We start from the raw sequence: 8,265 nt of genomic DNA, 5'->3' as shown, positions 1-8,265 counted from the left end.
CGATCCTTGATTCACCATCCCCAAAAAGCATCTTGCTCTTCCTCATTCAGTTGCTCCTCGTTTTTATCTGAAATTTGTAAGGGGTGAGTGTTTTGGGAAACACTCAGCAAGTGGGGAGTCAATCGATTTCCAACGATACATATATAGAACTTAGTTTTCTTAAAACATTTCTTTAACAACTTTCAAAACTTATTACCCTTAACATATCATAACAGAAATGAAGCGAATATAAGACAGATGATTCAGAGTAGTTCGGAAGCAAATCAGATCATTTCATAACAAATTCACAAACAGACACAACACTGTTACTCATCTCATTTCCATGGTCAAATTGTCCCCAATATGTTAGTCCCCTAAGGGATGAGGCCAGAACACGGTTTTATACCCACCGATGGGGACCAGAACAGAACATGGTTTTATACCCACCAATGGTGGCCAGACAGAAGGTGGCCAGACAGAATCACAATTCTCGTCCCATTTCAAATTCGAATCGTAACAGTGCAACACAGAATTCAGAGTTACCAGACAATCAGAGTTTCAGATGGATTCAGCGGAACCAAAGAATTTCGAAGCATAGAAGAAAACACATAATCGATCGAAATTTTAAAAGACGGACAGCATGCTGTTTTCGAAAATTAGGACACACATTCATGCATGTCATAACTTATATATTCAAGATTTAAAAATACAAACGAATATACATATCAAAAACCCACTTATAATAATTTGAAGGTAAACTTGAATTTTGTAGACTTTGGCACGAAATTTCCTCTCGGAATTTGGGCAATAGTTCGACGTAAACTTTAAGTAGAATACGTCTTCAAACCAGCAGCACTTTGACATATAATGGTAGCACTAGACAGCACGAAGCTTCTCCTTTTTCCTTGGCCGAAATTTTGAGAGGATGTGGGGGGTAAGGACCAAATTTTTTTGTTGCTTTTTGGAGTGATTTTCATTCAGCCATCATGCCCTATTTATAGGTGATTTTTGGTCCCTTCATTACTCTCATGGCCAAACTCTTGCTGCCCCAAGAAAGAATTTATTGTGGTCAAGCTCCATCTCAAGCACCAAGAGTCATTTCCTGCACCATAAATGTGTCCTAGTCTCTTAGCTCCTCCCTTAGCTCCTTCATGGTTTAACTCAAAGGTCATTTCTTGCATACTAAGTGTGTCTAAAATCTTAGCTCCTCCCTTAGCTCCTTCATTGGTCATCTCAATGGTAACTTCCTGCATAATAAGTTTGTCCAATTCATTGGCTCAGCTTTTAGTTCCCTTTTTGGTCTTGTTAGGACAAGCTTGGTTGAGCTTCTTTGAACTGAAAGATCGAGTCCTTGAGCTGGGGTTTTACTCCTCCAGTGATAACACTTCGATGGATGCGGTTACTTGCAGCTTGGCCTCCCATTGAGTCAGTCTCCGAGCTTTGAAGCTACTTCTTTGAGTTAAGTTAGCTGAAATCTAAGTTCATATTTAAGTTCTATAATTAGTTTGAAAGTTGTTGAGCTTTAGATTAAGCTAAATTTCAAATTTGTATTTCTTACATGATTTGCTTCGGATCGAAATTTCTGGGTTCTCACATATGCCTCGTTCAAAGACTTCAAAGTCTACCAAATGGATGTCAAGAGTGCATTTCTAAATGATCAGTTGCAAGAAGAAGTATATGTTGAACAACCACCAAGTTCTGTTAATCACTCTCTTCTTGATCATGTTTATCATTTGAACAAAGCTCTATATGGTCTAAAAAAAGCTTCAAGAGCTTGGTATGAAATACTTTCAAAATTTCTAACTGATCACTACTTTACTGTTGGATCAGTTGATAAGATTTTGTTCAAAATTTCACAAAAGGATCATAATTTACTTGTGCAAATATATGTTGATGATATTATTTTTGGGTCAACTAACCCAAAATTATGTGAGAAATTTGCCAAGTTAATACATATAAAATTTGAGATGAGTATGATGGGCGAACTGACGTTCGTTCATGATCTGCAAGTGAAGCAACTGGAAACTGGTACTTTTATCAGTCAAACCAATTACACGAGGAATTGCTTAAGAAATTTGGCATGGAGACATGTTCAGCTGCAAATACTCCCATGAGCTCATCGATTAAATTAGATAAAGATGAAGGGAGAATATCAGTTGAGACGGCACTCTACAGAGGTTTAATAGGTTCTTTATTATACCTAACTGCTAGTCGTCCTAATATTTATTTGTTATTTGTGTGCGCGATAGATTTCAGGCAGATCCTAAGAAATCGCATTTTTCTGCTGCCAAACGCATACTGAAATATCTTAAAGGCACACAGAATGTGGGCTTATTGTGTGTTAAGGACTCATCTTTCAATTTAGTTGGCTATTCAGATGCAGATTATATAGGATGTAAGCTTGATCGTAAAAGTACCAGTGGAACATGTCAGTTTCTAGGAGACAACTTGATTTCATGGTTCAGCAAGAAGCAAACATCCATAGCAACTTCCACAACTGAAGCAAAATATTTAGCTGCTGGAAGCTGCTCTAAATTCAGCAAAAACTTAAATATTATGGAGTCATTTCAGAAGAATCACCGATTTTATGTGATAATACAACCACGATTACAATTACATACAATCTAGTTCTTCACTCCAGAACCAAACACATCGACGTCAGACATCACTTCATCAGAGATCATGCTCTAAAGAAGGTAATCAGGTTGGAGCATATTTCAACTGAACAACAAGCAGCTGACATCTTCACCAAGCCATTACCCGAGATTATTAAGTTTTCTTACTTTCATAATATTCTTAGTTTAATTAATTTGTCTTAATATTAGTTGAATTGCTATGTAAGTTTGTGGTGTCAGTTAGTAGTTGTTCAACATTACTAATTATCTTTCAAGTTAGTATCAGTTAGAAGGCAGAAGGAATTAAAGCAGTAAAAAATACACAAACCTTGACTGAAATAAACTTTTTATTGATTGGAACGAGTAGCTATTACATTGTTTATTTCATTCTCTACTGCATTCAGCCAAGACCTCATCCATGCAGAAAACATGCCAGTGGAGTCTTCGTGAACTCATCTGAAAAAGCAATGTTTTTCAGATTCCTTTGCTCCTTGAGATGCATCACATGATAGACACCTTCATCTGTGACAATGTCTGAAGCATGAGCAACGCCTAGATGCCACATATACTTATTCTCAGTTGCCACTCGCCTTCGAGTGACAACCAGCTCATCCTCTCTGGAAGGCTGCAGCTCCTGGATTTTAGTCCATGTTGACATTGCCTTCTCAATGACAAGATTTTCTATTTTCAGATTTCGAGCAGCTTCATTGGATTGCTTCAATTCCTCAGCAATGTCTGGTTGCTGGGAATTTCTTGATGCGTCCATTATGTGATATTTGCTGAAATATTTAACTGGTCTGTTGACTAACTTCACTCTTATTTATAGATAAGCTTCGAGTCTTCAACAGAGACGCATTTATTATATCTGACGATTCATCTTTCAAGGACAAACATTATTTTTTTTCAACATATTTTAGAGGAATTCGTTAACTTGGCTTTATACTATTTACGTTATTAATCACTTAGTAAACTGTTATCAGTTAGTATACTGAAAGAAAATAACAATGTATCGGAATAACAATTTTTTTGATAATATCTTTCTGCTATTACATGATTCAGTTCCCCTTCAACGGCTTCTAGCCACAGGGACATCCAACTAAACATCTCACTGCAGGCAATTCTTCTATAGCCTTCCGAGGAAATAATTCTTTCTAGCACTAACTGCTCCTTGATAAGCATCCAGTAGTAAAGAGCTTCATCAGTTACAAGGTCTGAAGTATAAATAACGTCGAGACGCCTCTTATACTTGATTTCAGTTGCTTTCTTTTTATCAGTAGCAACTAATCTATCTTGCTGGATGATCTGCAAGTCATGTAACTTCATCCAGGTGGACATGACTCTTTCAAAGACATAATCTTCTATGTCTCTCTTCCAATTCTCCACGCGTGGAAGTCTTGCTGAAGAATTAGGATTGTTGGAACTGCTTGGTTTATCCATCTGTGCTTAATTGTTATTATTTGCGTAAATATTTTGTATCTGATGAAGTTGGTTTTATGTATAAATAGACTCTAACTGAGGAAACTAAAGAAGACGAAGAGACATCAGTCAACATAATGCAATTAATTTATCCAGGATGAGATTCTCTTAGAGTATTTTACTTATATGCATTTGTTTAGGGGGAACGTCGATTAGTTAACTTATAAGCCATTCATCAGTTGATCTTCAACTGAACTGATCATTCAGTTCTCAACTGATCATTCAGTTATTGACCTAACTGATCTTATCATATAAGTTAACTTATTAATCGATAAGTATTCCATATTAAATTATGGGAATGTTAAAATTATGTTTTTCATTGAATAGTAATCAATCACGTGGCCCCACGTAGTCCAAATGTTTTTCATTCACGATTACACACGAAGTACACATGTTTTTAAATCAATTCATTTTGGACTAACACGTGTCCAAAAACACGAACAGTCACCAACATAAGAAATGACCCTGCTTCATTTCAGTTTGCTTACTTGCATTTCACTCTCAAAGCCAAATCAAACACACAGAGCTTTTCTTCCTCGTAGATATCCAAATTTTCAGCAATGGCAAGTCATGTTCCTGCATATATTCTTAATGCAATGGATATTGATTTCGACTCAGTCCTATCTGTCAAGGAGGAAGCAGTCAAGAATGTCTTTCTCAAGATGGAAGTCGTTGGACTCAAGTAATTTCTGTGATTATCATCTCAAGAAATTTATCCCAAGGAAATTCAGGATCTTTATACTAATAGCTTCATTTCTGCAGACGGAAAAAATCACAACAACCGTCAACAGTCAGTTGCTGATCATTGAAGAAGACTCCTTCAGCAATCTCTTCCAACTGCCTTCTGATGGCTTGGCTCATTTTTCTTAAGTGATGACTTCTGATGTTGAGGAGATGCAGATGCTTCTATTTGCTGATGGACGGAAAATCAAAGTTTTCAATCCAAAGAAAGAACTTAAGCCAGAGATTTAGTTACTGGCTGATATTGTGGCCAAGGGTTTACTCGCCAAGGCAGGCTCGTTTGCTGCCCCGACCCTTGAAAAGTTTCAAGTAATAACTGCTATCATGGCTGGACGGAGACTTAAGTGGTCAGCTATCATTTTCAATATCCACACTAACATGCTTCAATCCTCCAAACAGTCCAAAGGTTTTGCTGTGCCACTCAGCTACCTTTTGAAGAACAAATGTTTGGTGGATAACTCTTCTGAGAAGTCATCAAAATTCAAGGTCTTCACTGCCAAGAATGTTAAGCAACAAAGACCAAGCGGGGCATGTCTTTTGAGTAGTTTGTTAAAGTCAAGAAGGAGATTGGGACGCAGGAAGCTCCCAAATCACTCAAGAAGACCAAGGATTTGGCTCATAAAAAAACAATCAAGATGAAACTGATTGTCACCGAAGCTGAATCGGAGAAGAGTCCATCTCCGAAAATTTTAAAGAAGCCAAGGTCCTAAAAGACCAAACCATCTGTTGTTGTGGCAACTGTCTCAGCTGAAATATTGAGGCAAACTGAGCTGGACAGCCTATCAATGCCATACGTATCAGGGTAGTTCCAGTTGCATCCTCAACTTAATGTAAGTCACCGACTCCAATTGTTCTATCTAAGAAGATTATCACCGAATCTGGTGATAGAAAAAACAAGTTGGAGTGAAAGCACCATTGATCACTATCATAGGACCAACTACACTATCTTTTTCCAGATTCAAGGGAGTAGTGATACTTGAAAAGGTGGATTCAACAATGTCAGGACTGAGTATTTCTCATGTCCTCACTGACACGAAAGGTAAGGGCAAGATGATTGAAGAGCCAAGACCGACCAACTCGATTCAAACTCACATCAACTTAATGTGGGAAGAGGTAAATGAGTTTTCTGAATCAATGTTGAAAAAATTCAATGAATGGGTCAGATTTAGGACCGAAGTGTTTGACAAGCGATTACAAAAGACATCAATTTTGAAAAAATTCATCGCCTTGGAAACTATAGTCCTAAAAGTAGTCAAAGCTGCCACAATTTCTCAAGCACTAGAGAGAAAAACCTACTTATTTGATTTGATGCGTGCCAAAATGCTACCGCGAGTCATGACCCAGCTACACAAGAACTACGATCCTACCAGTCCAACTGCCTTCAATGACAAAAAAGTTTATGACCAGTTGGATATGGATCTCATATCACTGCAGATGAAGATCAAAAATTGGGAAATGAGACAAGAATTGGTGATTCCCGCTACTTCCCAAAGTCGATCTTCCGAAGAGCAGGCTGAACCTTCAACGCATCAGCCACAGCCATCCCAACAAGCAGTTGGTGAACAGTATGAGAAATCAACTGATCCTTTTTCCAAGGATGCTCAGCCTACATCTACTGCTCTTACATCTCCTCCGGCAGGTCTTCAACTTTATACCGATGCTGAGTTATCACTGACAAATTTCGATGAAGTTATACAATCAGTTGCCGCTTATATCCAGCTGAATGTTTTAACTAAAGAATCAGTTGAAGACCCGACCAAAACTGAACAACCAGCCTCAGATGTTATTTTACAGGAAATTGAAGAACCAATTCAGTCGCCTGCCAGGACTGAAAAAGTAGTTCAAGCTGAAACTGAAGTGGATCAGTTGTACTTAGAACCAACTGAAGAAGTACCAACTGAAGAGCCGACTGAAGTATCAGCTGATAAACCTAATGAAGAGCCTACCAGCTCAACTGTTGTTCAGATTTCCACTCTTCCTCCAGAACTTCAAGAGGAAGTAGTTACGGTTGTGACTGAATCAACAAATAGGGCCTTGGTAATCTTTAATGAAGAAGACAAGGAGCAAGAACCTGAATCATTTGAAGCTCTGTCTCCTCATATACCAATGACTATTGATTCTATGATAGAAGACATTCAGTCCAACCTTCTCCATTTGATTTCATCTATTTCTGATATAAAGTCAACCCAATTGCTGCACAATTTGAAGATTAATTCTATGAAGGATAATACAATGAAGAACCTATACCAGATTACAAATGATATCACTTCCTTATTTCTCCAACTAGATCAATTAAAAAAAGACCGAGTGACGGTTCAAGAACATTTCCAGACTCAAGACGCATTCAAAAATCGCATTGAGTTTTTGGAAACAGTAGTCACAAAGAGAATGATCTGATGCAAGAACAAATAATGAATGCAATATCTAATGTCACCTCGGAAGTCCATATCTAATGTCACCTCGGAAGTCCATACGTTATCCAACAAGGTTGATGAGTGTAGAGCCCAAAATTGGTACACATAAACTCATGCATTCATTAAACTGTTAAATTGTTTATTTAATTTTTAAAATAATTTTTATTGATGAATGGTTTATGATTTGCATTATTTTAAATTATTACATGTTTATTTGATGCACGTTAAAATATTTTTTTTAGTTTTATGTTTCAGACGAATATTCAATGCGGGATCGAGAAAAGAGACATGTGACGATTTAGGCTATTTATGAGTAATGTGTTATTTTAATTCAAGTCAAGAAAATTGGTATTTTAAATGATTTATAAAATTTCAAGCACTTTAAAGGCTAATTTAATTTATTAAATGATTTTAAGATATTAAACTTTTCAAAATACTAATTCGAATAGTTGTGGATTATAAATCTTGAAAATTTGACACTTGTGCAATTTATTTAAAATAAGATGTTGAAAACTGAATTTCGGAAAGTTGACAAACTGCGCGTTTAATAGATTTAAATAACTAATCAAGAAGGTTAATAGAAACTGATCTAAAATAGGCAAACTATCGGTTGCCCATAACTGAAGATTAGTACGCAGATTTTCAAAGGCAACTGGACTAGCAAACTGAACTATGCAGACAACTGACAAAGACAACTGGATTAGCAAACTGAACTACGCAGACAACTGACTGAACAGTTGGAACTGATCAGTTACTACAATCAAATGTGAGCTTATCAGCTACATCCTATCAGCTGATCTTTCAGCAGTACACGTCATCGGTTAAGGAAAAGGACGTTCCACAGACAACTATACAAAAGCTTACTACAACAAGTAGTGGGATCGCCGCATTTCAGAAAAGCTGTAGCGTACGACTATGAGAAGAATGTTGACGTGGAAAACAATAGATAGAAAGTTTCAAATCGTATTCAATATTACCGTTGGAGGCAAAGCCTATAAATAGCAGAGAAGAGCAGCTGAGAAATTCTCTGAATTATCCCG

This window comes from Primulina tabacum, chromosome 3, assembly GCF_025594145.1.
Source record: "Primulina tabacum isolate GXHZ01 chromosome 3, ASM2559414v2, whole genome shotgun sequence".
NCBI lineage: Eukaryota > Viridiplantae > Streptophyta > Magnoliopsida > Lamiales > Gesneriaceae > Primulina > Primulina tabacum.
The sequence above is the reverse complement of the archived record's forward strand: the minus strand, read 5'-3'. Positions refer to the sequence as shown.